At 36.8% G+C, this 25549-nt stretch overlaps 1 long non-coding RNA gene across 1 annotated transcript in view; it reads left to right on the plus strand.

Annotated features, from left to right (window-relative positions):
- The window catches only part of LOC117083553, a 217606-nt gene that overhangs the window by 173672 nt on the left and 18385 nt on the right, over window positions 1-25549 (plus strand). The gene's annotated exons all lie outside the window — the stretch shown is intronic.

Raw genomic sequence — 25549 nt, forward strand, 5'->3', positions numbered from 1 at the left:
TATGACTATATTTCTGGAGTTTCTCTATAATCATTGTAAGGCTCGCTTTCTCAATTGACTTTCAGCTGCGGATGACAAATATTTTACCAGAATTAAACCTTACTATAGCATTGGCTGGCAAGTAATAACATCTAAATTTTGTCCTAATAATAGTGACTATTTCTTTGTGTTTTGCAAACATATGTTCATTAATTCACTGAAGGCTTAATATTTGGCACAATGGCAGGTGTAGAGAGAACTATGGAAACCAAAGGATAAAGACATACCTTAATCTTGAACATGAGTAGAACTTAAGTTTTACGCCATTCACTTCTAAAATGTTTTCTAAAAAATGCGAGTAATTAAATATGGTAGACCTGTAGTAGCAAGACCTAGGTTCTAGTTTCATACTATATAACCAATTAAGTGGCTATAGGCCAACTTCTTTAATTTTTCCAGGCTCAGTTTTTCAAACACAGGAAATGGAATAGCTGCTCTTAATAGTTTCTTGTTTTTCTAAGATATCAGGATTTTAATCTCTTATATTTTTTTTTAGGCTCTCTCTCTCTCACTATATATATATTATATATATATATATCCTAAGCATATATAGTGATTAAGTGGTGTGTATATATATATACACACACACAGTGATACACAGTGATAAAAGGAACCAGAACAAAATATTATATTAATGTTGGCGAACAATTCTTAACGGTTTCTTACATTTTTTTCACATCTTATATGCAAGGCAACTACCTTTTATTCTGGACTTTTTTTAAGTGCATAGAGTGAACAGTTTAACCTCCCTCCAGAGCAAAGAGCAGTCATACTTAATATACACTATTAAAGATTTAGATTTCCTAAGCTCAGGGTTTCTCTGATGTAATTCAACCCATTGCATGTGCAGGTATTATTTCTCTATCTCTTTATATCATTCTGTGGCAACTGGGGCTCTGGAACTTGGACAAAAATGCTGATACTTTGGCTACTGTTATTGAAATGAGTGACAAATTTCTATTTGTCTCTGACCCATGAATTTTATGTCTTCTAAGAGTTTCCATGAAAATACAGCAGGCTGGCATGCTAACTTGTAAGTCAGGTAAGCTCTTAGACCCATCACAGTTCTTGATAGTTTCGGCAACAAGATTGGGATGCTAATAGAGACATGGTTTACTGGAAAAGAAATGATGACAGCTTCATGGGGCAATTAACAGGATGTGAGGAAAGACTATGAGAATTGATAGCAAGCATTGACCCAATCACAAGATTAATTGGGCAATAAAGCCTCCTCCATGTTATTGCCCATTAATCAGGGATGTTGGGGGGTGGAATTAAGGATGTGGTTCAAAGGTGATCACTTGCAATTAGGTTCCAAGACAGCTGCCCAAACGGTACCCTAACTCTCCTCCAAGTGATTTGCATTCTGCACTAACATGACAGCCAATTTCAGCAGTGCACATTGTAACAAATAGTATTAAGATCATTCTATGGATGGACAGAAGGTTGACCCTTTTTAGCTAACAGTTACCGAGGTATGCTCCTACACTTATAATGAGAAGAGTAAAATCAGTGACACTATGGACCCACCTAGCAAAAGGTGAGCAGTTCGTCTGGTTCGATTGGAAGATAATGGAGTGGTGTCCACACACATTATTTTATGACTCAGTCTGTCCTTCAGCCTAAAATGCCAACTTTAGATCCATTCAGAGATAACAGTGAAAATCTCAGATTTGTTGTCACTGTTCTCTTCGGTGGATCCTGCCTATTATATAAGTGTTTTGACCCTCTTGGAGAGATTTCCTTAATGCATGCAAACTCCTACAGGAAACCATAGATGAGGCATTCAGTAGTATTGGGGCCATTGCCCTCGACTGAGTTTACAAAACTGATGAAAGTGACTTTGGAGGAAAATGGAAACTGACTTAAAACAATTTAGATAAATTCTTGTAGTTATCTCCACCATTTAAAAAATTCTCTTAGGCATATGTTAAAACCAGGTGAAATCTTAAGAGATTTTATCATGAAAATGGAGCAGTAGGTGTCACAGATTAATGTGGACTCCTTTGGGAAAAGTCTTTGTGCAAGTCAGGTTGACTCAAAGACAGCAAAACCCTCTGTCCCATATTGAATGGCACTTGGCTGTGGCTGCAGAATCAAGCGGTTTCCAAAGCTGAAATAAATGATATCAGTAACAGGACACTTGTTCTTCAATATTGAACATTGGATGGAATGAAAATATTGTGTATTTTGTTGGTTCACCTGCATCACAGGAATCAGAAAGTAAGTGTGCCTTGCTTTCTGATACAAAACTGCTCTGTTTCTGCAGTATGTGATCCCTCCCTCATCCTCTATCCCAAACATAATAATTTTAAAGAAGAAGATGATGGGGGTGGGGGAAGACCTTTCTGTCCCCAAGACTAAATGCCATACGTATCAATGAAGAGGGCCAGCCCCTCCACACCTGTGGGTATTTCTCATCAGGTGGAATGAGACTGGGAAAAGAAATAAGACACAGAGACAAAGTATAGAGAAAGAACAGTGGGCCCAGGGGACCGGCACTCAGCATATGGAGGACCCGTACGGGCACCGGTCTCTGAGTTCCCTCAGTATTTATTGATTACTATTTTCACTATCTCGGCAAGGGGAATGCGGCAGGAGAACAGGGTGATAGTGGGGAGAAGGTCAGCAGGAAAACATGTGAGCAGAGGAATCTGTGTCACAAATAAGTTCAAGGGAAGGTACTGTGCCTGGTTGTGCACTTAGGCCAGATTTATGCTTCCCTCCACCCAAACATCTCAGTGTAACAAGGAGTAACAGAGCAACATTGCCGCCAGCATATCTCGCCTCCAGCCACAGGGTGGTTTTCTCCTATCTTAGAATAGAATGAATGTGTGATGGGTTTTACACCGAGACATTCCTTTCCTAGGGATGTGCAGGAGATGGAGGCCGTCCTCTTATCTCAACCACAAGATGCCTTCCTCTTTTTAATTCTCCTCAGCACAGACCCCTTATGGGTGTCGGGTTGGGGGACGGTCAGGTGTTTCCCTTCCCATGAGGCCATACCTCAGGCTGTCTCAGTGGGGGAAAACCTTGGACAACACCCAGGCTTTCTTGGGCAGAGGTCCCTGTGGCTTTCTGCAATGCATTGTGCCCCTGGTTAATCGAGAATGGAGAATGGCAATGACTTTTACCAAGCACACTACCTGTAAACATATTGTTAACAAGGCACATCCTGCACAACCCTAGATCCCTTAAACCTTGATTCCATACAGCACATGTTTCTGTGAGCACAGGGTTGGGGCTAAAGTCACATATTAGCAGCATCTCAAGGCAAAACAATTTTCTTAGTACAGATCAAAATCAAGTTTCTTATGTCTTCTTTTTCTACATAGACACAGTAACAGTCTGATCTCTCTTTTTTTCTCTACATATCAGTCTGATTATACTGGAGAACTCTGGGGAAACGGGGCTCAAGCTTTTGTAAAACATTTGTTTGATACAAGCCCAAGTCACCCTTCTACCTTGTTGCATGGCAGGAGGAGGTATTGGATTTAACTGCTGACTTTACATTGGGGAATAGAAATGGAAGTAATCTTGTGGATGGGGCTTCTTGAGCTGATTTGGTGTGCTATTGCTATGGTTTTCACTACTTAATATATAACTTGTACTGGGATTATATGTACCTTACATAAGTACCATACAATAAGTTTTGGAGGGGAATTGTAAAACCATACAACTTCTATAAAAACTATAGGAGAAAACTTTTATGACCCGGAGTTATGTAAATGGGTGAGATTCAGTGCCATAACATGATTCATAAAAGAAAAAGGATAAATTGGACTTCATCAAGATTAAGAACCTCTTCAACAGACAACATGAAAACAGTAAAAAGACAAGCCACAGACTGGAGAGAAATATTCAAAGATCACATGTGACAAAGGATTTGTATCCAGAATATGTAAAGAATTCTTAAAATCTAACAACATGAAATCAACCCATTTTTTAATGGACAACGTGTTTGAACTTTACCAAAGTTCATGGCAAATAAATACATGAACAATTGATCAACCTCATTAATCATTATGAATATTAAAGTTAAGGACAGGCGTGGTGGCTTATACTTGTAATCCCAGCACTTTAGGAGACCGACGTGGGCAGATCACGATGCCGGGAATTCAAGACCAGCCTGGTTAGCATGGTGAACCATCTCTACTAAAAATACAAAAATTAGCCTGGCGTGGTGGCGCATGTCTTTAATCCCAGCTACTCGGGAGGATGAGGTAGGAGAATCGCTTGACCCTGGGAGATGGAGGTAGCAGTTGAGCTGAGATCATACCACTGCACTCCAGCCTGGGCAACAGAGTGAGACTCCATCAAAAAAATAATAAAATAAAATAAAATTATATGTGGAAACCACTCCACATCTCCTAGAATGCCTGAAATTAAAAAGATTAAGTATTGGTAAGGATGTAGAGCAATAGGAACTCTCACATACAGTGAGTGAGGAGGTAAATGGTACAAACCATTTGGAAAACGGTTCAACAGTTTCTTAAAAGGTTAGACATACCCCTACCATAAGACCCAGCTCTTTCACTCCTAAAAACTGATACAAGAGAAGTTAAACCATATGTCTATATAAAATCTCGTACACAAATGTTAATAACAGATTTATCTACAATAGCCAAAAAAAAAAAAAAAATGCAAACAGCCCAAATCCCCCTATCAGGTAAATTAATAGACAATTGTAGGCTAGCCACCAATAGAAAAAAGTATCAATCCCATACATTAAAAAAACTTAAGTAATCATGCTGAGTGAAACAAGTCAGACACCAAAAATGTATTATTGCAATTATATAAAATTCTGGCAAATACAAACTATTTTCTATTGACAGAAAGTAGATTCATGGTTGTCCTTAGATGAAGGGAACAGGGAGAGACAGGAGGGATGATTCACAAAGTGGCACAAAGAATCTTTTGGTGGTGATGGTTAAGTTTACTACCTTGATTCATTATGGGAATGGTTTCATGGGTGTATGCATGTCCAAATTTATGAAATTGTATGCTTTAAATATGTAAAATTTGTTTACATAAATTATATCCTAATGATTAAAAATTATTTAGAAAAATATTCATATGCTGTTTCCTTAACATTTTATTCATTTTCTCCAATCTCTTGTTTTCCTAATAACTAATCAAAAGGCTGGGACCACAAAATATATGGGTAGTAAAGTTATAATTTTGGATCATCTCTTACATCTCAGACAGGAAAGTCAAGGACTGACACACTTGAGTCTATTTTATCCTCATCAGAACTATATTTAAACAAATTTTACAATATTGAATATGAAGTTTATAAACCTAACCATCCTAACTTTGCTTTTCAATCTCAAAATAAGTGATTTATTCTCTTACATTCTCTCTTTTCTAAACTCCAGCCTTTACATCTATACACACACGTGCACACACACACACACAGAGCAAATGGCTGTACCTATTATGTCCTTGTCATTGACTATTGAGACTGGAACTCTCTCCTTTTGCCTGCAAATCTCCTAACAGACTTACACCTATACCTATATTCAATGTCTCTGTAGTTTCTAATTAAAAACCAAAAATTATATTGAAGGCCAATTCTCTGAAATTGCTCTTATCTAGATGACCAAAGACCTCCATGTTACCAGTTTCAATGGCTCCTTCTCTGTCTTCATCTTATTCATTCCCTCAGTGACATTTTCCAGAGTGTACACACTACATTCCCTCCCTTTGAAACACTTTACTTGGCTCCCATGGTGTGACTGTACTCTGTTCCTACTATCTCACAAACTAATCCTTTTTAGGGTCATTTCCAGAGTCTTTTTACTTTTCCCAGCTTTTACCTTTTAGAGACTACCAGGGCTTTTTCTTTTCTGTCTTCACATTCTCTCCCAAAGTAATGTTTTCCAAGCTCTGACTTTAAATTCCATCTTTGTTCTAATAGCACTCAAAATTCTATGCTCAGCATAACTTATCCCATTGGCCACAAAATTATATATACAACTTCCTACTTCGCATCTCTTGAAAATTGTATAGGCATTTTCAAATTTCACATGTCTAAATAGAAATTATTGATCGTTCTTAACTAATCCTTTCCCACAACTGCCTTTATGTGTTTCTTCCCCAAGATTCCCCCTCTCAGTCCATTACATTAGCTTTAATTTAGTGGTTCATCCCACAAAATTTAGAGTTATGCTTGATGATTCTTTCTGTATTTCCATCATATATCAAATATATTCCTTTTTCTGCCCAATTTTACCCCCTAATATGCTTCTCTTCATCTCTACTATCAGTACTTTACACCAACTCACCTTTCATCTCGACTAATGCAACAACTCTTTTCTCGACCTTATTTCTTCAACTTCTGACTTTTGATAATCAGTTTCTTGTCCAGTAGACAATGGTCTTTTAAAAAATGTACATCAGGTTATGCTATTCTGAATGTCTTTCAAGGACTTTCTTAAGGTCCTCTGCATTAGCTGCCTTTCTGCATGAAAAACTTTTTACTGGCATGAATATTTCTCTCTCATTTAAGGTCTCAAATTTTATGTTGCTGCTACAGAAAAATTTAATGAAACTTAAATCACTTTCTATCACATTATCCTGATTTGTTTTCTCCATGGCACTTCCAGCTATTGAGACTATTACTTATTATTTTTACGTATTTATTTTTGTGTACTTTTTGTAGTTCTATATATTCGGCTGTATTATTTGAAAAACTTTCCATGTAAACAAAACCTTAGCTAATAAAAGCATTAGAACTCTAGATGCTTTTTACTAAGTCAAATTCCTTAATACCTTAATAAACCCAATAATCTATTCAAAGTTTTATCTCTCAACTCCTTGCTTCTTTTCTTTTTTTTTTTTTGAATGTAAAGAGTAACTCTTTACTCTCTGGTAGGACTGTCTTGAATTGGCATAGAATGGAAAATAAAAACTGGTATTCTTAATAGCTTGTCTCCCAAAAGACTGATTTATCTTTTTTCTTTAATTTTTCCCTTATTCAATCTGTTGTTTATTGTTGTCTCTAAAGAGTAAAATTTCCCTTGATTTTTGTAGGGTGATAAAAAATGTATGCATACCATATCTTTGGTGCAAACAGAACAGTACCCAAGAAATACTGGTTTACATTTTTGCTTTCTGAAAATATTTTTGGCAATAAGTGAGCCTGAACTCAAATGTGTTTCTCAGACAAAGCAAAGGTCAATGTATAGATTTTTCTATATTATATTGAAATGTTTAAGTAACTGTTACTTTTGAAAGAAAAGATCATTTAGAGAATGCGTACGTTTTTCTTCTGATTGCCACATGTTCCCTCCTTATGACTCCTACATAGGATTAATAGTGTAGCCAAAGGGACAGCTGCTGGGTCAAAATACAGCAAAAGCCTTTGCCTAAGAATTGTCCAATAATCTTGAGAAATTAACCAACAGGCTCTCAACTCACAAAAAATCTTCCTTCTGTTGTATAAGTCATCTTGGATTATTAGTCATAAGGGAAGGGATTTCCATCTGTTCCCATTACACTTTTTAATAATTCTTTTACATGACTAACAATTGCACTATAGATATTTCTTGACATATCTGACATGCCCACTCCACAATGAATTCTTCAAGGCCAAAGAAATTGTAACCTAGAGTATCTGAAGTGCTTGGTAAATATCTACTATGTAAATGGTACATAATTAATATATATTACATTAATATAATACTATATTATGCTTTCAGTTAATTAACCTTAAGCATCCCATATCCAATATATTAGTTTTTCTGCCCAATTTACCCCAATATGCTTCTCTTCATCTCTATTATCAACACTTTACACCAATTCACCTTTCACCTCAACTGTTGCATCAACTCTTTTCCTGATATCTAAGATTAAATTAATTCACCTTAACTTAAAATATAATATAGTATTTTTGTTTCTTACATTTTTAGCCTCATCTAGGAAGTTTGTATGGCAGAGTGTTTGGCTTCCTGATCATCGATCTTATCAATTCTGAAGACTAGGAAATCAGGTTATATTATTAGGAAAACCGATGGAATCATTCAAGTCATCAAATTTTGCTATGTTATTTCTCTCTGTGTTAATATTAATTGTTGAGATTCAATAGTATGAAAAATATTATGAAGTATTTTCCCATGGATCCATGCATTTATGAGAAAATTTTCACCCCTTCACGTGTTAATTCAGGGTTAAAAATGAAATTTTCAACTTAAGGAAATAGAATATTTCTTACAGCTTAACTTTATAAAGACACTATGACATCTGTGAAATATATAACTATTGTTAAGGCAAAAGAAATATTTTAAGGCAAATTTCTGGGGAAAAGAAACTAGAGGCTATAGTTATGAGCTCACTCCATTCAGCCATCTGTAAAGGACAATGGTAAAGAGGGAGTGATTAATGTAGACAATTTTTAATCCTGGTTATATCAGGGGAGAGATTGAATACACATTTCATGCACATTTTATGAAGGATTTCAGGTTCAAGGGCTGTTAGAGTCTCTTTTACTGGAAGAGACATGGGTGGATATAACTAAATAGAATTTGCTCCCCTCCAAATGTGTAGACATCAATTAAATGTACACATATGAATAATGACTTTTATAAAGAGACTTTTGAGTACTAAATAAAATTACCATATAAAGTTGTATTGAAAAATAAATAAAAACAGGACTATATATATTGTATTACATATACATCCTCAAACATTCACACACATTGGTCTCAGCTAGGTAAAATCTGGATACAACAAAGGAAATGCTTCAAAAGTGAATGGTAAGGTTTTTGTGGAGGAGGAGAGAGGAGGTGATGGGATTATGGGAAAGTCTTGATTTCATTTTAATTTTCCACACATTCCATGTATTTAACAATAAAATTATTTGCAGTTTATAATGAGAAAAAGTATTTATTGTAAACAGAGCATACCATGCCTCCAAAATAAATATATTACAAAGCACTTACCATAATAAATTATATGCGAGATAAATGAATATAAAAAAATTTATTTAAATAGTCCATATAGAATGGCTATCATGTGCTAGCATGGAAGAGGTAGTAATTATGGGCACATAGCTATGTTTATTCACAACCAGTAAGTGATACAGGTTTACGGAGCTCACAGTTTAATGGTAAATAGCATTTAAAAACACTATTATTTTATAACTATACTTTGCAATCAATATAACAATTTTATATATCCAGAAGATAGATAAAATACATTAAAATTCTTCAGTACTGCTGAATGGTTGGGTTAAGGAGTCATTAAAGGGTTACAGTCAAATGCCAGTCAAAAATTCCGTATCCTCGGTTTCCAGGATCACCTTCAAGCTATTCACATCTGCTGCTTTTCTTTGTGAAAGGGTAATTCAGGAATGATGTTTTCATTAGTAATTGGGGAGAATTACCTGTCTCTGTGCTAGTAATGGGATGAGGAAAGGACAAGAAAAGGGACAAGAAGCTAAAACTTTCTCTATTGTGAAATAATTTGAAACTTACAAAACATTTGCAAGCCAGTTGAAGTAACTTCTTTTCTGAATCATTTTAGTATATCTGGCCAATATTAATCCCCATTATCCCAAATTGAATAGTATACATTTTCTATAAACGAGAGCATTCTTTTATAAAATGACAAGCAAGACTAAAATCAGAAAATTAACATTGATAGGCTATTACTACCTCCGCCAACCCCAGTTAAGTGTTATGAATTGCCTATTATAAAAGGAAAAAATTTCATCCAGATTGGTATTTTGCATTTAGTTGTCATTTTTTGGGTCCCATTTAATTTACATTAGTTCCTCAATCTTTTTTACTTTCATTAATTTAACATTTTTTGAACATTAAAGGCCAAATATTTTGTATAATGTTGCTCCACTTTTATCTGTCCCATGTTGCTTCATAATTAAATTCAGGGTATATATTTTTGACATTAATACCACAGAAGTGATGCTATATTCTCATTGCATCTTCTCAGATGGTAAATAATTTTAATTTGTCCAAATATTTTCAAGTCAAGTGAAATTATGAAGTCACCATTTGACTAAAGTGGTGGTTTACCAACTTCCATATATATATACATACACACACACATATATACACATACATATATATACACACAGAATATATACACACTCTATATAATATACTACATATATAATTCATAATTTATAATAATTTTATAAAAAAGGGAATATCCACTTTCTTATGAAACGTTAACTCAGCAGTTTTTTTTATTATTATACTTTAAGTTCTCGGATGCATGTGCAGAATGTGTAGTTTTGTTACATAGGTATACATGTGCCATGGTGGTTTGCTGCACCCATAAACCCATCATCTACATTAGGTATTTCTTCTAATGCTCTCTCTCCCCTTGCACCCCACCCTGCAACAGGCCCCAGTATGTGATGTTCTCCTCCCTGTGCCCATATGTTCTCATTGTTCAACTCCCACTTGTAAGTGAGAACATGCAGTATTTGGTTTTCTATTCCTGTGTTAGTTTGCTGAGAATTGTGTTTTCCAGCTTCATCCATGACCCTGCAAAGGACGTGAACTCTTTCTTTTTCATGGCTGCATAGTATTCCATGGTGTATATGTGCCACATTTTCTTTATCCAGTCTATCATTGATGTGCATTTGGGTTGGTTCCAAGTCTTTGCTGTTATAAATAGTGCTGCAATAAACATATGTGTGCATGTGTCTGTATAGTAGAATGATTTCTATATTTCTAGTTCTAGATCCTTGAAGAATTGCCACATTGTCTTCCACAATGGTTGAACTAATTTACACTCCCACCAACAGTTTAAAAGAGTTCCTATTTCTCCACATCATCTCCAGCATCTGCTGTTTCCTGACTTTTTAATGATTGCCATTCTAACTGGTGCGAGATGGTATCTCATTGTGGTTTTGATTTGCATTTCTCTAATGACCAATGATGATGAGCTTTTATTCATTTGTTTGTTGCCCAAAAGAAGAAATGTCTTCTTTTGAAAACTGTCTGTTCATATCCTTTGCCCACTTTTTGCTGGGGTTGTTTTTGTCTTGTAAATTTGTTTAAGTTCCTTGTAGATTCTGGATATTAGCCCTTTGTCAGAGGGATAGATTGCTAAAATTTACTCCTATTCCACAGGTTGCCTGATCACTCTGATGATAGGTTCTTTTGCTGTGCAGAAGTTCTTTAGTTTAATTAGATCCCATTTGTTAATTTTGGCTTTTATTGCAATTGTTTTTGGTGGTTCCCCGCCCCGCCCCCCCCGGAGTCTTGCTCTGTCACCTAGGCTGGAGTGCAGTGGTGTGATCTAGGGTCACTGCAAGCTCCGCCTCCCGGTTTCACACCATTCTCTTGCCTCAGGCCCGAGTAGCTGAGACTACAGGCGCCCACCACCACACCTGGCTAATATTTTTGTATTTTCAGTAGAGATGGGGTTTCACCATGTTAGCCAGGATGGTCTCGATCTCCTGACCTCATGATCTGCCCGCCTCAGCCTCCCAAAGTGCTGGGACATGAACTCTTTGCCCATGCCTATGTCCTGAATGGTATTGCCTAGGTTTTCTTCTAGGGTTTTATGGTTTTAGGTCTTCAATTTAAATCTTTAATCCATCTTGAGTTAAGTTTTGTATAACGTGTAAGGAAGTGGTCCAATTTCAGTTTTCTACACACGGCTAGCCAGTTTTCCCAACACCATTTTTTAAATAGGGAATTGTTTCCTCATTGCTTATTTTTGTAAAGTTTGTCAAAGATCAGATGGCTGTAGATGTGTAGTGTAATTTTGAGGCCTCTGCTCTACTCCATTGGTCTATATTTCTGTTTTGGTACCAGTACTACACTGTTTTGGTTACTGTAGCCTTCTAATATAGTTCAAAGTCAGGTAGCATGATGCCTGTAGCTTTGTTCGTTTTGCTTAGGATTGTCTTGGCTCTATGGGTTCTTTTTTGGTTTCATATGAAATTTGAAGTAGTTTTTTCTAATTCTTTGAAGAAAGTCAATGGTAGCTTGATGGGAATAGCATTGAATCTATAAATTTCTTTGGGCAGTAAGGCTGTTTTCACGATATTGATTCTTCCTATCCATGAGCATGGAATGTTTTTCCATTTGTTTCTATCCTGTCTTATTTCCTTGAGCAGTGGTTTGTAGTTCTCCTTCAAGAGGTCCTTCACATCCCTTGTGAGCTGTATTCCTAGGCATTTTATTCTCTTTGTAGCTACTGTAAATGGGAGTTCAGTCATGATTTGGCTCTGTTTGTTTATTACTGGTGTATAAGAATGCTTGTGATTTTTGCACATTGATTTTGTATCCTGAGACTTTGCTGAAGTTGCTTATCAACTTAAGGAGTTTTGGGACTGAGAAGATGGTGTTTTCTAAATATACACTCATGTCATCTGCAAACAGAGATAATTTGACCTCCTCGCTTCCTATCTGAATACCCTTTATTTCATTCTCTTGCCTAATTGCCCTGGCCAGAACTTCCAATACTATGTTGAATAGGAGTGGAACTCACTGGTTTTTTCATTGCTGTTTCTTACCTGATTATTAGTATGATGATAAGTGCCAATATGATTTTCTAACTGCATTTTTTTATACTAATAATTTTTAATTCTACTCTAAAATAAGTGTTTGCCTTCTCCCTTATATATCCATTTATTTACATCAGGATAGGCTCAAAGATTTCTATTTTACTTAATGGGTTATTATCAGTGACAATCTTCACTTGGTGCTCAAATTGCTCCGTACTTGGCCAGTGGGAGTCCTTCAACATTTTTTTGGTGTCCTTATCAGTCTTTGAACACTTCCTTACTTTCTGACTGATATGATTTGGCTCTGTGTCCCCACCCAAATCTCATGTTGAATTGTAACCTCCATGTGTCAACGGAGAAACCTGTAATCTCCAGGTGTTGAGAGAGAGAGAGGTGATTGGATCATGGCAGTGGTTTCCCACATGCTGTTCTCATGATAGTTAGTTCTCCCGATAGTGAGTTTTCACGAGATCTGATGGTTTTATAACCCAGTTTTCTCTGTTCTTGTTTGCCCCTCTCCTGCAGCCTTGTGAAATAGGTGCCTGCTTCCCCTTCTGTCATAATTGTAAGTTTTCTGAGGTCTCCCTTGCCATTCAGAACTGTGAGTCAATTTAACCTCCTTTGTTTATAAATTAGCCAGTCTTATAACAGTGTAAAAATGGACTAATACAGTGACAAATAAGATGTGGCAAGCCTATCTTCTATTTTCCCTGCTTCCTCCCTGAAATCCAAGTTCTTTTAGTCAAAAATGTTATTTAGAAACCAAGATCTGGGTTCTAGGAGTGCTAGAAGCTATTAAGTGTCATCATTAACATGTCCTCTCAATGGATAACCTAGTGTATGCCTATGTATGTATCTGTGTATTCATGTTCATATATATATATACACACGTACCACCTACATACATATATTTATCTATATACACATAATTGAAAAGCACAAATTTATGCCGATACCAATCCAATATCATCGGTTAATTTTTACTTACCCCCTTTCCTATTAACCTCAATTTAGGTACCTATTTGATTCTTTATCCATGATGTAATAGATTTCCTATCACAGTTGCCAACCCTCTGCATGGGAATTCTTCTTACTCCTTTCAGGCTCTGATACCTTATGCAAAGTCACCGTTGTTTCCTCAAATTTTCAACCCATACACACACAAAACACATGCACCACATGGGCACCTACCTTACTGTGAGGTGACAATGTGCTAGGAGCCCTCATTCTCAGTGCCGCCTCAGCCTCAGGCCTGGGCATCCACTCTGGCGGCCCTTGAGGAGCCCTTCAGCCCTAAGCGGCACAGGGCGAGCCCCTCTCTGGGCTGGCTGAGGCCGGAGCTACCTCCCTCTGCTTGCTGGGAGGTGTGGAGGGAGAGGCGCAGGCAGCACCCGGGGTTGCTCGCAGGCCAGTGTGAGTTCTGGCAGGCTCGGGCGCCGCTCCACGGCCCGCACACAGAGCGGCCAGCAGGCCCCGCCGGCCCAGGGCAGTCAGTGGCTTTGCACTGGGGCCAGCAGCTGCGGAGGTTGCATGGGGTCCCCCAGCAGTGCCAGCCTGCCGATGCCTCACTCATATTCTCCCCGGGCCTTAGCTGCTTCCCCGAGGGGCAGGGCTCCGGACCTGCAGCCTGCCATGTCTGAGCTCCCCTCCCGTGCAGTGGGCTCCAGTGGCCTGAGCCTCCTCGTAGGGTGCCGCACCCTGCTCCGTGGCACCCGGTCCCATCCACAGCCCAAGGGCTGAGGAGTGCAGTCGTGGCTCCGGACTGGCAGGCAGCTCTGCTTGCAGCCCTGGTGCAGGATCCCCTGGGTGAAGCCAGCTGGGCTCCTGAACTGGATGAGGACTTGGAGAACTTTTATATCTAGCAGAAGGATCCTATGTGCACCAATCAGCACTCTGTATCTAGCTAACCTAGTGGAGACTTGGAGGATTAGCCCTCTGTGACTCTGTGTCTAGATCAAGGATTGTAAATGCACCAATCAGTCCTCTGTGTCTAGCTTAGGGTTTGTGAATACACCAATCAGCACTCTGTGTCTAACTCAAGGTTTGTAAATACAGCAACTGGTACTTGGTATCTTGCTAACTCTGTATCTAGCTAACAAGCACTCTGTTACTCTGTGTCTAGCTCAAGGATTGTAAATGCACCAATCAGCACTCTTGTCAAAATGGACCAATCAGCTCTCTGTAAAATAGACCAATCAGCTCTCTGTAAAATGGACCAATCAGCAGGATGTGGGTGGGGCCAGATAAGGGAATAAAAGCAAGCTGCCCTAGGTAGCCAGCGGCAACTCGCTGGGATGCGCTTTTGTGCCCTTTTGCTTTTTCGTGCTGCCTGCTGCTCACCCCTTGGGTCCACGCTGCTGTTATGAGTTGTAACACTCACCACAAAGGTTTGCAGCTTCACATCTGACAGTGAGACCTTGAACCCACCAGAAGGAAGACGCTCCAGACACATCTGAACATCTGAAGGAACAAACTCCAGACACATCAACTGTAACACTCACTGCGAGGGTCTACAGCTTCATTCTTGAAGTTCTTGAAGTCAGCGAGACCAAGAACCCACCAATTCCAGACACATTACTCTGACCCATCAAATGGATTTGGGGACTAAATTATTCAGGAAGAATAAAAGGAAGGAGGAAATTAAGGAAGGCTGTTATTATAAGTGTATATGCCCCTGGGCTGCATAAAACAAAAATTGAGGAATATTTAACCAAAGGCACTTCAGTTATTTTTTATTTTCATAAGCGAATGAGGACAGGTAGAAGCAGAGAGCTTTGGCTATTCTTTGTCAGCTTTACTCGTAGTTCAGTAGCTTGTGTCTAAGTAGTCCACCCTCCCCTGTGGAAGCAGGGGTGTGGACGAGGGGAGAAAACTGGAGAGAGAATTCCAGCATAGTACATTCAGTAGCATGTTTACCATAGTTTTTTTGGTCATCCACGGGCTTAAATCTGATGTATGTAGAGGAATATTTTTGCTCTAATCTATGAATTAACTGGGTTAAAGGGTCAGAACTTCACTGGCCTTTGTTTCCTAACTCAGTTTTTTTTATATGTTTTCCACTGAAAAAATGCAGTCAGATGTATTGAGTATATCAGATTTGTGGAATGGAGATGTATGATACAGATATTGCTAACTATAGTAATAGTTCAAACAATAAAGATAGTAAAGGTTTCATCCTCTTTTTTTTTTTTTTTTTTTTTTTTTTTTGCCTAAAACCATGACTACATGTTTGTGGATTTCAAATTGATTATACCTCATCTTTCTATTTTACTTTAGAAAGGGATCTATGTGTATAAGGTACAAAGAGAGTATATCACCTGTAATTCCACTTCCCTGAAGGTCTTTAAAAACCTTTTGATTAATATCTTTTCTATATTACGCCAACATACAGACACATACATTTAACGTTTTTAATGAAATTTTGATCTCTTGTGTGTATTGTTCAACAAATTGTCTTTTTAATTTAGCAACATAGTATGTCACCAAATATTAATTTACAAAAGGCTTTTTGTTGGCATAAAATTCCGTTTTATGCATTTGTCATTATTTAACTAAATGACTTTTGGGGGCATCTATATCATTCATTTCATTTTTATGAATATGTTGCCATAAATATCTTAGTAAAATTTTTCTGTACCTTATTTCTTTCCAATAACCTCTTAAAACTTTGGTCAAGATAAAAATTTTAAATTCAAATTTCCCTTAGAAAATTTGAAATAACTCCGTTTGCCTCATGAAAGTATCCATACATCCCTTCCTTTACTACCGGATCTTGATAGCTCAAAAATTTTAAAGATTGTGTATTATCTTCACCAAATTGATAAATGAAAGTGGCATACCATTTCAATATGCATTTTTATTATAAGAGCCACTAAATAGTCTTTCAAATATTTAATGACTATTTTTCTTCCTCTGGGAATTACTTATGTATATTAATTCACTAAGTACTGTTAAAGGCCTGAGTAACTAAAGACTACCAGGCAGAAATCTGAAGCTGAGGGAATCAGCTTTACTGACTTGATGCAGGAAGGGAGGGCACTCCAGAGGAATGACAGAATGTCACATGATGAGAGAAAGCAAAGGAAGCATCGGTAAGGTTTTGGTTCTTGCTGAATGACTGCGGAATGTTTAAGGGAAAAGGATATTAATTCTGGATTTATTGCTGCTTCTAGACAAAACTGAAAGGATTCAAGTTTAACTAGGGATTGGGTGCTGTCATGAGGCGAAAGCATTTTAGCAATCAGGTGTTCCTAGTAACAGATATGAAAAGCAAAGAACTTCTGCGGGCATCATTGGCAAACAAACAAACGTCACAAAAAGAAGAATTTGTTATGGTATTTTACAGTATGGTCGTGGGGAAATATTTTCCACTAATTTAGATGCTAGCTTTTTCTGTGTTCAACCTTTCATCCAGCCTGATTAATGGCAAAGCGGCCTTTTCCTTTTCCAATTAGTTGGTATTTATTTTTGCAGTCCCCGACAGAGGTTTATACTTGATAGAATACAGTTAAGCAAAGTGTAGGCCATGTACGTTATTGGATAAAGACACAGAATTTTCTATTACACATTCTTAAATTAGAGGTTTGGCATGTTCTTCTATTGAATAACTTTAGACAAGGTATTTAATCACTTTGTTCTTTTTTGTATCTTAAAAGGGGCTAGTAACAATAATTTAATATCTACCTTATAGGACAATTGAGAAAATTAAATGTGATTATTTATATAAAGCACTTATCAAAATGTCTAATTGATGTAACTGCTTAAAATAGAATAGCAACTAAAATAGTGTTTTCAATAAGAGTTTTTCATGAACTAATTGGTGGAAACAAGGACAAGCACATGATTATGTGTGTACATATGGGAATTAAAGGACATCAGACTATGTGGAGGTTGTTAACACATATTTTATAATTTGACAAATTGTAGGGGGGTGGTGAACGAATCTTAGTGTTTAGAAGGGAAACAGGAGCAAAATTTTGTAGATTTAGATGATATTACAGGCAGCATTCTCCTATTACCCTAGCATAGAAAAATTGAAGAGGTCAGTGAGAAATAGGTCTAGATACTGCAGGCTCCTAGGCTGTGGCCTCTCTTACAGAAACAAGAACATGCCCATTTCCAGAATTTTCCTGACAAAAGACTAAAGTTCTGTCTTCATGATTCTTGATGTAACTTAATTAACTTGAAGGGCATGTTCAAAATAAAGAGAAGTGAATTGTTTCACAGAACAGATTAATAAAATGAGAGGCAGAGATGTACAAGACATGAAGCATAGTGGGGGGCAGGTGTTCAAATGCTTATCATCAGATTAGAAAAAAAGAAGCATCTCAAAAAGGAGAACCATCATTCCATCATGAAAGGGAGGAGAAATAAGATGCCAAGTATATGTGGATTCAGAGCAAAAGTAATGAAGGCAGATGGATTAGAACTAAATACAATGAAATAGTTGATATATATGATACATGCACTTTCGTTGCTCTACAAATGCCAGTAGATGTGTCCACTGTTCGGACTGTGACATATGATGGTCTGGGATGGTGAAGAAATTGTGTACTCTGTGCTGGGAATAATGTTACTAAATCCAGTCAATAAAATCAATGAGAGACCACTTGAGGAGGTTCTAGCCATTACCCTGCTATCCTTACAGCAGCTATTTCAGCTGTCATTCAAACACATGACCATGGAGAGGCAGTGGCCTTGATGTCTTTAAAACACCAAAAGCAACGGCAGCAAAAGCCAAAATTGACACATGGGATCTAATTAAACTAAAGAGCTTTTGCACAGCAAAAAAAACTACCATCAGAGTGAACAGGCAACCTACAGAATGGGAGAAAATTTTTGCAATCTACTCATCTGACAAAGGGCTAATATCCAGAATCTACAAAGAACTCAAACAAATATACAAGAAAAAAACAAACAACCCCATCAAAAAGTGGGGAAAGGATATGAACAGACATTTCTCAAAAGAAGACATCCATACAGCCAGCAGACACATGAAAAAATGCTCATCATCACTCGCCATCAGAGAAATACAAATCAAAACCACAATGAGATACCATCTCACACCAGTTAGAATGGCAATCATTAAGAAGTCAGGAAACAACAGGTGTTGGAGAGGATGTGGAGAAATAGGAACACTTTTACACTGTTGGTGGGATTGTAAACTAGTTCAACCATTATGGAAAACAGTATGGCAATTCCTCAAGGATCTAGAACTAGATGTACCATATGACCCAGCCATCCCACTATTGGGTGAATACCCAAAGGATTATAAATTATTCTACTACAAAGACACATGCACACGTATGTTTATTGCGGCACTATTCACAATAGCAAAGACTTGGAATCAACCCAAATGTCCATCTGTGACAGACTGGATTAAGAAAATGTGGCATATATACACCATGGAATACTATGCAGCCATCAAAAAGGATGAGTTTGCGTCCTTTCTAGGGACATGGATGCAGCTGGAAACCATCATTCTTAGCAAACTATCACAAGAAGAGAAAACCAAACACCGCATGTTCTCAGTCATAGGTGGGAACTGAACAATGAGATCACTTGGACTGGGGAAGGGGAACATCACACACGGGGGCCTATCATGGGGAGGGGGGAGGAGGGAGGGATTGCATTGGGGAGTTATACATGATATAAATGATGAATTGATGGGTGCTGACGAGTTGATGGGTGCAGCACACCAACATGGCATAAGTATACATATGTAACAAACCTGCACGTTATGCACATGTACCCTAGAACTTAAAGTATAATAAAAAAAAAAAAAGAAAAAGAAAAAGAAAAAAAAAAAAAAAAGTTAAATTAAAAAAAATTATAAAAAAAAAAAAAGACTAGAAATCACTGAGGAAACCAGCTTGATGGATGCAACAATCTACTCTCATCATGCAGACAGAAGGACACACAGTATTGCTACCAGCTGAGCAGAACTTAGAAAATGTTAGAGAAACTGTATGAAGGAGAGGAAATGAATATAATTTGATGTTTTTGCTGCTTTCTTCAATAATTAGACAATCACAGGAACAAATACTTAAATGAAAACTATGCCATCAATGTGTGATATCAGTTCAACTTCACCCTGCGCCAACCAGCTTATTAAAAAAAGACTATTTTTTTAAATGGAATAGGTCAACTTTGAGTCATTGGTGGAACTAAATTTAGCTAAATCCAGACCACTTAACACCTGCTTTAATAATGCCGTTCTTATATTATTGTAGGGGAAGGGCTGTGTTTTGGTTTTTAGCTCTAGCTTTATCTGCTTTGTCTTATTTGACTTCTGTTTTTTGGTACAGCTAGGCATAGTTTGAAAGGTAGAAAAACTAGTCTATGTTAAGTATGTCAGTAGAGGGGATGATAGCAATTTAGAATTAATCTCCTTGTAAAAATTCTGGAACTGCCCTTTTGTTGTGACCAATTGTAACATTATACTATTTTAAGCATTTTTCCTCTGCTCAATCTGACCTTTTAGATACTTACACAAGCGTTAATTGCCTTGAGCAGTCATGGAACAACTGTTCAACCCCTAATTAGAAATTTCTGAAAGTTTTCACCATGCTATTTTCAACTTATTTGTAGACCAGTGCTAGGAAAACATTCCTGGAGATTGTCCAGGGAATATATGTATAGGTGTGCATGTGTGTCTATGTATGCATATATGTTGTGTACACATATATTTAAAAGTTTAGCATAAATTTGGAATAAATAAAATTCATTAACTTTCACTGTCAAAATTAACTGTCAAACCAATTAAAATTATGTTAGAAAATGTTCTAATCTCAGAAAAATTAATTTTATCTCAACAATGTTATGATATATTTAAACATCCAAAACGTATTTGTTAGATTGTCACAAGATGCTGCTGTGACCTAAACCAAGTCATAATTTTTAAAATGTTATCTTTCTTAATGTAAAATCACAAATATTCATTTAGGTGTGAGACATCTGATTTAATTTTGGAAATCTTGTAGCTTAATAAACAAAAAAGATATTCAAATTATGCTGAACTTTTCAGATCACAAAAATGATGAGAGTTTTTTCTTGTTTTTTTTTTTTTGTTGAGACGGAGTCTCGCTTTGTCCCCCAGGCTGGAGTGCAGTGGCCGGATCTCAGCTCACTGCAAGCTCCGCCTCCCGGGCTTACGCCATTCTCCTGCCTCAGCCTCCCAAGTAGCTGGGACTACAGGCGGCCGCCACCTCGCCCGGCTAGTTTTTTGCATTTTTTTAGTAGAGACGGGGTTTCACTGTGTTAGCCAGGATGGTTAAAAAAAATATTTCTTGGGAAAAAAAGGAATCATTTTGTCCCTTGAGATAGTATAGAAGAAACCAAAACAAAAATATGGTGCAATAAGTGAAAATATATTTAGTTCATTTACTCTGCTTTAATAAGCTTGCACATCAGGTTATTCAGATTATACATAAAAAATTTTCCTAACTTTCATTACAGGTTAGCTAGTAAGAAGAGATTCCTCCATAGACACTTAGCAGCTTCATGCTTGTAATAATTAATTGTTAGTTTATTTTATCTGTATTCAATAATTTTTTAAAGCATGATAAAACAGAATTAAAAACTCTAAGAAAGCTATTGGCAAATAAACATTTATTTTTAAAAAATTTATAACAAAGTTAATACAAAAATATTTTTATTATTTTAATATAAAATATAACTGTGAGCTGGACAGAAATATAGATGCCAGATTTTTCTTAGTCATGGTCAAATATAAACTCAACTCTATGTCTTTCATGCTCTAAAACATACGATTTTTGCAGCTTCAACATTTGTATCTATACTTGTTATTGAGTCTAAAGTAATCGTTCGGGCAAGGTGCAGTAGCTCACACCTGTAATCCCAGCCCTTTGGGAGGCCTAGGTGGTCGGATTACCTAAGGCCAGGAGTTCAAGACCAGGCTGGCCAAAATGGTGAAACCCCATCTCTATTAATAATACAAAAAAATTAGCCCAGTGTAGTGGCGCACACCTGTGATCACAGCTACTTGGGAGGCTGAGGCAGGAGAATCACTTGAACCCAGGAGGTGAAGGTTGCAGTGAGCTGCGATTGCACAACTGCATTCCAGCCTGGGTGACAAGAGTGAAGCTCCATCTCTAAATAAATAAATAAATAAATGTATCATTTGCAGTTTCTAGTGTGAACAAAGAGTAAATATTAAAAACCAGGATATAATCAACACATGAAACGACTGAGAGCCAATAACTAATTTGCCCAATATACTCTTCTATCAAGTGAAAAAATGGGATTCGAGCTCAGATTTCTTTGACTCTAAAATTTTTCTCCCCATCAGTAGTTCCCAACATTTTTATTACATAGATCTCTATTTAACCATTAGAAATTGCAGATACCAATGTAAGATATTTTAGTGATTAAGAAGTCGGCATTGGCATTATGTTCTCTGGATTTGGATCTCAACTCTTCCAGTCAATAGCTGCATGGCCTTCAATAAATTGTTTACACTCTGTATGATTTAGGTTTTTAATCTCAAAAAAAGAATAAATTAATAACTCTGAAAATATTCTTATGAATAAGGACTAGGTATGATAATTCATGCTAACATAACTAGTACGCCAGGCTCATTGTTGAGAACCACTGCCCTATACTTACTGTATATTAGTAAAATTCTTTATATTTTTATAGCAGGTGAAAGTTATCATCCCTTCTTTTTGCTGTAATAAGACATGACTTTCTACTTAAATTTTTTCTTTATTGACACTTTGCCTGAATATTCTCCTAATGGAAGCTACTTCTATTGTTTGCCAGAGTTAACTTTACCCAACATGGCTTTTTCTTTAAACATATTAGAAAACTCCTTTTCACAGTAAGTGATCTTACTTCCTGCAACTTATATTAGGCCTAGGAACAGATACCCTTTTCTGCATTTGAGTGGAGATCAAAAGCTATTACAGTATACATAGTGCCGCTAGAAAACTCCCTGTTAGCTGGTAATGCCTTGGGTTGTATTATTTCACAAAAGTTGAATATCTGTTCAAGTTCACACCAATCATAATAGTGACTTTTTTTTGAGAGACTGAGCTCCATTTAGTCAAACTGTGATAGTGTCTACTTTCTGTTCAATTTCTCTTCAAAACTCCCATTTTATTTGAAATTGTCTGTGTGCATCATTAAAGAAACACATTTATATTTATTCCTTAAGAACAACTTGCAGAAGAGAAAGAATTATCTTGAATCTGGGATATTTCCCCATTTAAAGAAGAAATGATTCTGTTGCAATGACTTCTATAAACTATTCAGACTACTGAAGCTTAGAAAACATCTTAAAATGGATAAGTGTTTATAAGTAGAATGGAGAATCATAATTTCAACTGCATTCACCATCTTGGCAGCCATGAGAGACATGCTTGGCTAATGCATCTTGCTAAAAGAATCTCTATCATATTGAATTCTGCTCACATATTGTTTAAGCACATGTGAAACAATGATTCCAAGGTACACTGCTGAGATATATAGAAAGCTATATTAGTATAACCATGAAATTGATTAAAAAAAAAAGCATGGTTCCAAAATTGGTCATAAGGACAATTGCATTACTGGAAACAGAAAACAGCCTTTTCTATGAATGCTGTAACAGAAATTTTATACATATTTTAGTAATTAACATTGAAACATAAGCTCACATTAAATTCTTTTTGAAACAATAATAACAAAATTAGGAAACACCAAACATTGTAATGAAAGCAAAAACTATTCTGTTTCATTGTCACTAAATATGCTTGCCTTTGATTTTTCAGTGTAACTGAAAATAGTACATAAAAACAAATTAAAATAATGAGCTCCAATGTTTTCTGCTTCAAATAATCACATTTGTGTCTTTTAAATTTATCTTTTTTAAGCTTTGTTGACATGACACCAAAAGAATCAATATTTATAGAACTAAAAGGGTTGGGAAACCTACCTTCTACTCTAACTTCTACTCCAGGGACATAAATGTACTGAGTGAGTTCAGTTTCCTCAAGCCTCTGGTCTCTTTTCTGAAAATGAGAGATTTGGGCCAGATATTTTCTTAAAACCACGTTTTGAACTAACAGTTTGAATTCAACCACTATCCAATTTTTACAAAGAGATGATTGAAGTAAAAAGGGACCTTTCTTTATATCAGACATAGCCACTTGATTTTGATTTGGTTATGATGTGGCATTGTTAACAAGTAATATGTCCACAACTGAAACTTTAGAGGTTCTATGACTGTATCATGAAACATTATTAGATTAAAGTGAAATTAGGCTAGCTCTTGCCTGGCAAAGACTGAATACAGTCAATGGGATTGTTATAGTAGAATGAGTCTTGTAAATGATATATGGCCAAAGTGTTTGACTAGGGCCCTAAGTTAGTGCATTACCCAAATACTTTGGTTTCTTTTTCTTTTTCTCTTTCTTTCTCTTTCTCTTTCTTTCTTTCTTTCTTTCTTTCTTTCCTTTTCTTTCTTTTCTTTCTTTCCTTCCTTCCTTCCTTCCTTCCTTCCTTCCTTCCTTCCTTCCTTCCTTTCTTTCTTTTCTTCCTTCCTTCTTTCTTTCTTTCCTTCTTTCTTGCTTTTTTTTTAGATGGAGTCTTGCTCTGTCACCCAGGCTGGAGTGCAGTGACGTGATCTCAGCTCACTGCAACCTCCACTTCCTGGACTCAAGCGATTCTCTCTCAGTCTCCTGAGTAGCTGGGATTACAGGCATGTGCCACCACATCCAGCTAATTTTTGTTGTTTTGTTTTAGTAGAGATAGGGTTTCACCATGTTGGCCAGGTTGGTCTTGAACTCCTGACCTCAGGTGATCCACCCACCTCGGCCTCCCAAAGTGCTGGGATTACAGACATGAGCCACCATGCCCGGCCTGGTTTCTTTAATTCTACTGACTTATCTCCAAGTTCAAAGCAAAGAATGGACAGTATCTCTAGAGAACTAGCAAGGTAAAGATTGTTGCTGTAAAATTCTCTCTTGTTGTAATTGATCAAAATTTGTTATGGAAAGTCCATTCAGTCCTGGGTAATCAGGTAATCACTCTTTGTCAACTTCCATCTCTCTTTTTCTCTTATATTTTTTTTTATCAACAATCATATATGTGTAGAATTGGGGATTAAGGAGAGAGAAGATGAAGTCCTCACCTTGACCGGTTTTAATCTTGCTGAGAAGATAATTGTTAAACTAGTTTGCAATCAGGGATCTCACATAAGAACATTTAAGAATATCATCAATACACTAAGCATTCCCATCTAACTGATTTTTTAATCACAACATCCTAAATCTCTATGCATAATCAGTCCATACTTGCTGTAATTCAGTGTCCACACAGTGACGAGTTTGCCAGAAGGAGTTATTACTAGCTTTCAAGAAAAAGAAAAAGCCATCTTAAATTTAGTTTTGATGGAATGTCCTCAGTAAATTTGTATTTTCATGGAGTTTTTGTGTATAAACTAATGATGTTTATTCTTTTGTCCAACAAATATTCATTGAGCAGAAAACACAAATTTTATCCTAGAAATTATGCCAAGTATTGAATATTGAGCATAGTTCTCCCTCATAAGCATGGATTTAATATGCTGCCTCACTGCTACTGGCCCGAGCTAATAGACATCGGCGTAAAGAGTGTTTTAGATTAATCCAACTAAATAAAGCTAAACTCTTTCTAAACTGTAAAACCCTAGCCAATGTAAAATAAACTACGAAACTGGCCAGTTTTGAGGGCCAGTTGCCCATTTTGATGATGACCAGTAGTCTCTAAATTTGAACTCAATATCTTGAATGAAGCTAGAATCTTATTCACTAACCACCTTGTGGTTTTGGTGTCTTGGAAAATAATATATGATACAGCATAGATGGAAAAATTAGTACCTGGGTCATTTAATGACCTTGCTGAGAGTACTTCAGAAAGCCCAGATTGTTGGGGCTTAAAGAGGAAAACAGGAGACTAAATAGACTTTTCTGCGAGCCTGAAGGAAAGACTTATATGATTGAAAAAATTGAGACGTACTTGCCTCTAGGGAGGGGGTACTGC

Source organism: Trachypithecus francoisi, unplaced genomic scaffold (genome assembly GCF_009764315.1).
Source record: "Trachypithecus francoisi isolate TF-2019V2 unplaced genomic scaffold, Tfra_2.0 Lachesis_group0, whole genome shotgun sequence".
In the NCBI taxonomy this organism is placed as follows: Eukaryota; Metazoa; Chordata; class Mammalia; order Primates; family Cercopithecidae; genus Trachypithecus; species Trachypithecus francoisi.